The following is a 7,177-nucleotide window of genomic DNA, read 5'->3' on the forward strand; positions in this document are numbered from 1 at the left end:
TATATCATATTTCCAAAGAAGAAAATCTCATTCTTTCCTAATCTAATAATGTGATCGTGATTCCCCCTCCTTTCTTCTTGTTGGGATTGTAAGAAAATGATGGCTAGTGTCTAATGAATTTGAACACCATTCTGTGTGCATTGTGTGTATACATTATTTTTTGTCCTTTTAACAATTCTGTGAAGTAAGTACTATTATGATTCTCGTTTTCCAGATGAGGAAAGTGAGACACCAAGAGGCCCTCAGCCTCCCAGCCACTGAATGGCAAAGCCAGGTTTCAAAGGCACGCAGTCTGGCCCTGGAGGCGGCGTTCAACCAGCCAATTCCTTGCTTCATGACAAACTTTCTAAAATGGGTTAGCATGTTCCCCGCTGCCTTAAAGAACTAAAACAAACATCTGTAATTTGCTTAATTGTTCCACATGCAGCTGTCATATTGGAAAACATGACAAACTTTATAACACCAATTTCCTTGACTTATAGGACATTTGATATTATCTTTAAATGGGTTTTTGACATTGAAAAACATTCATTGATTCAATATTTTCTGTTCGCCTTCCAGATATAAGACACAAAATTGGGTAAGCACAGAGTCTTTGGGCAGAGTGGTGCCTGGGGGACCTGTCTAAGGAGATAAGAGATGCCCACAAATCATTATAAAATGAAACAGAAAATAAGTGCCATCAGAGAAGGGCAAATAAAGAGCTAAGGGAGTTCAGGGAGGCAAAGCTGCCCAATCTAATGATCTTAAACTCCAAAGAGTGTCCCATTTCCTTGAGTATCCATTGTCATAGCTGCTATGTGCAAACTATGATGAAATCTGTGAAAGTATCATAATAAGGACCTAAAGAAGCTGTTAATAATTTAGCATTTCTTGGTCATGAGGTAAGATTAATTGGATTTAAGTAAATAATATATATCTCATTTGAAATACTGAGATTACTCTTTTCTGACAAACCATACTCCTCATTTCCTTGAAAATATTGTTAAAGTCTAATCCTTAATGAAATCAGTGCCTCGCCCTAATAGGTGCTTAATAAATACATATTCATTTGGTTGAAGACTTTGCTTAATTAAGCCAGCCTTTAGCACTCATTTGTACAGTTGAACATAAGTCTCATTATATCATTCTCAATAGTTATCCTCTGTTGTCTTCATCATACTTGATCCATCTTTCCATTCTTTTAGTCATTTGACAAACTCTTTTTCAGAGGTAGTAATCAGGGTTGATGCTTTTATTTCTTTACAACTTGAGCAATTTATTGGATGGTGGTGCCACTCACCAAAACGGAAACCATAGGATGGGGGCAATTGGGGAGAGAGTGGCAGATGGTAAGTTCAAATGGGACATACTGAGTTTGAGTTTAAGGTACCTATTTGACATCCAAGTGAAGGAATGCATTAAGAAGCTGGATGTCTGGGTCTGGAGAGAGCCCATCTTTTGAGAGTCATCAAGTAGTAGTAGTTCAAGCCATGGAAAAGTAGTTCTTCACCTGAGGGGTAAGGACCCACAGCGAGTCACCAGGTGCTTCAGGATGTCCATGTAATCCTAAAATTATATGCAACAAGCCCTCCCCCACAGGACGTATGTCATCACATTCTCCAAGGAATTTGTGACTCCAAAAAGGCTAAGAATGAAGGGTGAAAAGAAAAGGTTCAGGAAGAAACAGCAGGGATCTCCAACATTTAAGAAGTGGAAGAACAGCAAAGAAAAGATCATAAAATTTGGAAAGAGTCACAGAAGTCAAAGGATGAGAAAGTTTCATGGAGGGAGTGGTCAATAGTGTCCCATGTGGCAGAAAGGTCAAATGAGATAAGGACAGAAAGGTCCTTATCTTTCTTGCCAATTCCCTCAGGAGTGTTCTGTACGCAGTGGATACTCAGTAAATGTTGACAGAAAAATTGTATCCATTAAATCATTTGAGAGGGGTGAAAGAAAAATTAATAGAGTGATGTGCCAATGGCAGGTTTAATTAGGTTTGCTGTCACATTAACACATGAAACATATAAGAACTTAGACAGTTAAGATCTTATGAGGCCACTTTATAAAGTCTCTTTTAAGTGGTGAACTGAATCAATCTCCCAAATAACTAGAGCCAGCTCCAGTTGGCTCTAAAGCTGTTTAGTAAACAGCCCCTTCTATGAAGTGAATGAAAAGACAATGTCCCTGTATACTTCATTGTCCCTCCTGCTATACTACAGTGCCTGAAAAACTGATTATTCTGGAAGCAGGTGCACGTCGACTGGATTATGTCACCTGGGAGGTGGGCTACAAATATTAGCTGGCTAAAATGTTTGCAGAAATACCATTAACCCACTACTATTGTGGATTGTTAGCTTGAGATTAACATCCTGACTTTTTATTTGCAACCCTTTTAAGTTTATAAAGATTTCATAAACACTGTATAGTATCATTTAATACTAAGAGTCGCCCACCACCCCCCTAAGCAAGTAGTCATAGAAGCCTTTCTTATAAGCTAAAAAAAAAAAGAAGTCCCTATGTCTTTTAAGGATGTAGTCTCATATAGTATAAAGATGGTTAAAAATAATAGACAATGGCTTCCCTGGTGGCACAGTGTTTAAGAATCCGCCTGCCAATGCAGGGGACACAGGTTCGAGCCCTGGTCCGGGAAGATCCCACATGCCGCGGAGCAACCAAGCCCGTGCGCCACAACTACTGAGCCTGCGCTCTAGAGCCCACGAGCCACAACTACTGTAGCCCGCACACCTAAAGCCTGTGCTCCGCAACAAGAGAAGCCACTGCAATGAGAAGCCCGCGCGCCACAAAGAAGAGTAGCCCCCGCTCGCCGCAACTAGAGTAAACCCGTACGCAGGAACAAAGACCCAACAAAGCCAAAAATAAATTAATTAAATTAATTTAAAAGTAGACAGAAGTTTTGAACATAGTTCAAATGATAGTGGTGCTGATGGTAAACCCTTTTATTAATTATGATATAAGCCAAGGGACTGCAAGAAAGAGATGCCAGATACAGTGATTTATACAAGTTAGAAAGTTGTTTCTCTCCCAGGTAATATTCAGAAGCAGATGCGTGATTCAGGCCTGATGGACAATTCTACTCCACGAAGTCATTCAGAAACTCAGGATGCTATTCTGTCCCCTGGTAGGCATCTCAACAGTAGAAACTGGTTCACCAGCATCATATAAACCTTCCAGCTCCCCTGAAGGGAAAGAGAGAGAGGAGGGCAAGCAGTTTCCTTCATAAAGGAATGTGACCAGGAAGGTGCACACAACACTTAGGCTCACATCTCATCGGAAAGGAGTTATTCATTTGGTCACACAGAGCTGCAAGGAAGGCTGAGATTTTTAGCCTCTAACTGAGCAGCCATGTGCCAAGCTTAAACTCAGGAGATTCTGTTACCGGACAGGAGAAAAGGATAACAAATATTGGGAGACACTTGGCAGTCGGTGCCAAACTCTTGCTATGGTGTTCTTACAGTCATGATTATACTTACAGATGCAAGTATGAGTTTTTTGTTTTTTTTTTTTTTTTGCGGTACGCGGGCCTCTCACTGTTGTGGCCTCTCCCGTTGCGTGGCACAGGCTCCAGACGTGCAGGCTCAGCGGCCATGGCTCACGGGCCCAGCCGCTCCGCGGCACGTGGGATCCTCCCGGACCGGGGCACGAACCCATGTCCCCTGCATCGGCAGGCGGACCCTCAACCACTGCGCCACCAGGGAAGCCCCAAGTATGAGTTTTTTAGATTAAAAACTAAAATAGGATAACTCTGGAATATCCTGTTTTACTTTTAATTTTGCTTATTATATATAGTTTATCTGTCAAATCCCCAAATACTCTAAATAAATAATAGAGTCTCCTGGGAGAGGTGTTAAAAAACATTATTTTGACTGAACCTTGGAGAAAGTTTGGTTACAGAGGTAGCCCAGCTTATCATTATGACTTTCTTTATCCTGTCTCATGTGTATAAGATGCATAGAGACGGTGTGTTACTAGAAATACTGCGAGACAGCTTCCCTTGAGAGTACTTAAATCCCATGGGGAGAAGAGACAGCTAGTAAACAGTAAAAGCTATATTATCAGTAATTGCAGTCGCTCCTGGAATAAAAGAATAAAAGAATTAAATATAGTAGGATTAACATAAAAGTACTAGAGGGCTATTATTTACTGTTTCACTTTTGGAGAGTGGATCCTGTTGGAAGTTGATAAAAAAACTTAGTGGTTTGCAAAGTTATTTACTTTACTTAATATTAGGTTTTTGTAAGAAAGTAGGGAAATTATGAGAATAGTCACCCAAGTAAGTGTGAATCAGAAGTGTTTTCCCAACACTTGCATTCTTCCAGTATTCCAGGAAACCTAGATTTTAGAACCATTTTTATGCATTTATGAAGTTTTTTCCAACTCCCAGAAATCTGATTTGTGATGTCATTAACAGCAAGTTCAAGAACTGTGCTATTCAACGTGGTAGCCAGTAGCCACGTGTGGCTGTCGAGCACTTGAAATGTGGTTAGTCCATAAATGTAAATATATACTGGATTTCAAAGCCCTGTTGTGAAAGAATAATGTAGACTATCTGATGATTTTTTAATATCGATTCCATGTTCAGGTAATACTATTTTAAATACATCAGGTTAAATCAAATATATTATGAACACTAATTTGATCTGTTTCTTTTCACTTTTTTAATGGGACTACTAGAAGAATCTTAATTATATTATGATTTCATACCATATTTCTATTGAACAGTGCTGATTTAGAAGCTACATCAGGGAGAGGATAGACAATCTCTTTTTCCAGGCTTGAACTGATCTAGTCTAGGGCACACTGTCTTCATTCAAAGGTTATCGAGTTTTAAACCAACAGCCTCTCTACCCTGTACTCTCTCATTCCCCAAATCAACGGAAGGACACTGATAATGTACCCCAGAGTCATCGGCCTTGGGTTGAAAAATTTCTAATGGTGGCTGCTTTACTATTCTGCACGATGATCCTTTCCATCTATGGACAATCCTATCAGAAACCCTTTCTTCACAGTGGGAAGAATATTGGCTCTCTGTAATTTCAACTTCTTCTAAGACTTTCTCCTTTCGCATGATTAAAATAAATCTTATCCTTCTTGCCATATGAGTCCTACCATTTGATTTAACTTAAAAAGTGTGAGGTACTGTATAAGTAACTGTAAACAGTATCATGCCCCCTTCATGTGCCCCAGCTCAAGTTGACTCCACCCCAGAGCAATTCCTGTTCCCTTTACCTGTTTGACACATTCTCATTTGTTAATAGAAGTTCTTTTATCAGAATATTCAATCTCTATAGATACAACTTTGTGGAGAAAAGCAAGAGTCGTTATAAGATAAAAATATTCACTAATGAACTGACCTCTAAAAATGTTAGCCCGCACTAACTTCATTTTCGGTTTAACACTGGTGTCTCTAGGACACAATAGTTTCTTCCAAAAGGAGTGATTTCAATACCGAAGGATTGAGAAGCGCCAGGGGAAAACTGATGAAGCCCTTTCAAAGAATGATTTTTTATGATGGTGTAGCAAAATTCATATGATGTGAATTGTCTCTCATACAATCAAACAATTTTTTTTCTCAGGAAAATTTTTTTACAAGCAAAAAACAGCCCCATACTTGTGTGATAGGTTGAAAAACATGGCCCAAATGTTAGATTAATTAATGAATTAGTAAATATCTAGGAATGTAAATTTTATATCCTGGAAAACAGGATATTGTATTTTCTTGAAATTCTACTACATTTTCTTCCTCCATTCTGCATCCTTTATGTTTGAGAAGAAAAATACCAAATCATTACCCTTTCATCCCTTCCCTTTTGCCACCCTCTTGATGTTTTTAAGTACCATATGGTACCTTATAAGGTCTTTGTAGTGGTATGAATGGTGGCCCCCAAGAGATATGTTCATATCCTCACCCCTGCAACCCGTGAATGTGAGCTTATTTGGATAAAAGGGTCTTTGCAGATGTAATTAAATTAAGGATCTGTGGATTATCTTTGGTGGGTCCTAAAGCCAATGATAAGCATCCTTAAAAGAAACAGAGGAGAAGACACAGAGGAGAAGGCCACGTAAAAACTGAAGCAAAGATTGGAGTTGGGTGGCCACAAGCCAAAGAACACCTGGAGCCACCAGAAGCTGGAAGAGGCAAGGGAGGCTTTGCCCCTAGAGCCTTCAGAGGAGGCACTGCCTTGCGGACACCCTGATTTCCAACTTCTGGCTTCCAGAACTGTGAGAAAATAAGTTTCTTTTGCTTTAAGCCACCAAGTTTGTGGAAACTGTGATGGCAGCCCTAGGACACTAGTATAGCCTTGCTTGTGATAAAAAGCCTTAACTTGTAAACTAGCTGAGGAGGGGGGAAGGAAATAGTCAACTTTCAACCTTCACTTTTGGCCCAGGTAGCCATTATACTTTTATTGGTATTAAGGTTGGATTGAAGGTATAACATGTCAAATTACTCAGCCCTATTCATATTAATTACTGAATAATAATCATTACTCATAATCCCTACTCTGCCATTATCTTGATAATTTAAGCAAGTTATTTATTTTTTTATTTTTTGTGGTAGGCGGGCTTCTCACTGTTGTGGCCTCTCCCGTTGCAGAGCACAGGCTCCAGACGCATAGCTCCGGACGCACAGGCTCAGCGGCCATGGCTCACGGGCCCAGCCGCTCCACGGCATGTGGGATCCTCCCGGACTGGGGCACGAACCCATGTCCCCTGCATCAGCAGGCGGACTCTCAACCACTGAGCCACGAGGGAAGCCCCTAAGCAAGTTATTTTATCTCTTTAGGTCTATGTTTGCCTTTCCCTAAAATTAAAGGAGTTAGATCAGAACATCCCAAACTGCTATCTTGAGGAATTGTCTTTTGAAGGATATAAACGGGTATACCCCACAATACCCTTACCCAGAGCCAGGGACTGGGGGTGGGTAGTGTTCTGTGTTCAAATAAATATAGGAAGCTCTGGGCCAGATGTCTGCTATGTCACCTTACCCCCTGGCTATCGCTGATTTCGATACTACAGGGCAACTAAGCAAACTGGGCCCAGAAATTATAGTCTTTGCTGGTTCCTAGAAATGTGGATAAATAAACTCAGGGGCCATTAGTTAGTCACAGTCCTACCTATGTACAGAAAAGTGGAGAAAGCTACTCTGCAGATAGATGATAATGGAACAGATGAGCAG

This window comes from Phocoena phocoena, chromosome 1, assembly GCF_963924675.1.
Source record: "Phocoena phocoena chromosome 1, mPhoPho1.1, whole genome shotgun sequence".
Classification (NCBI taxonomy): domain Eukaryota; kingdom Metazoa; phylum Chordata; class Mammalia; order Artiodactyla; family Phocoenidae; genus Phocoena; species Phocoena phocoena.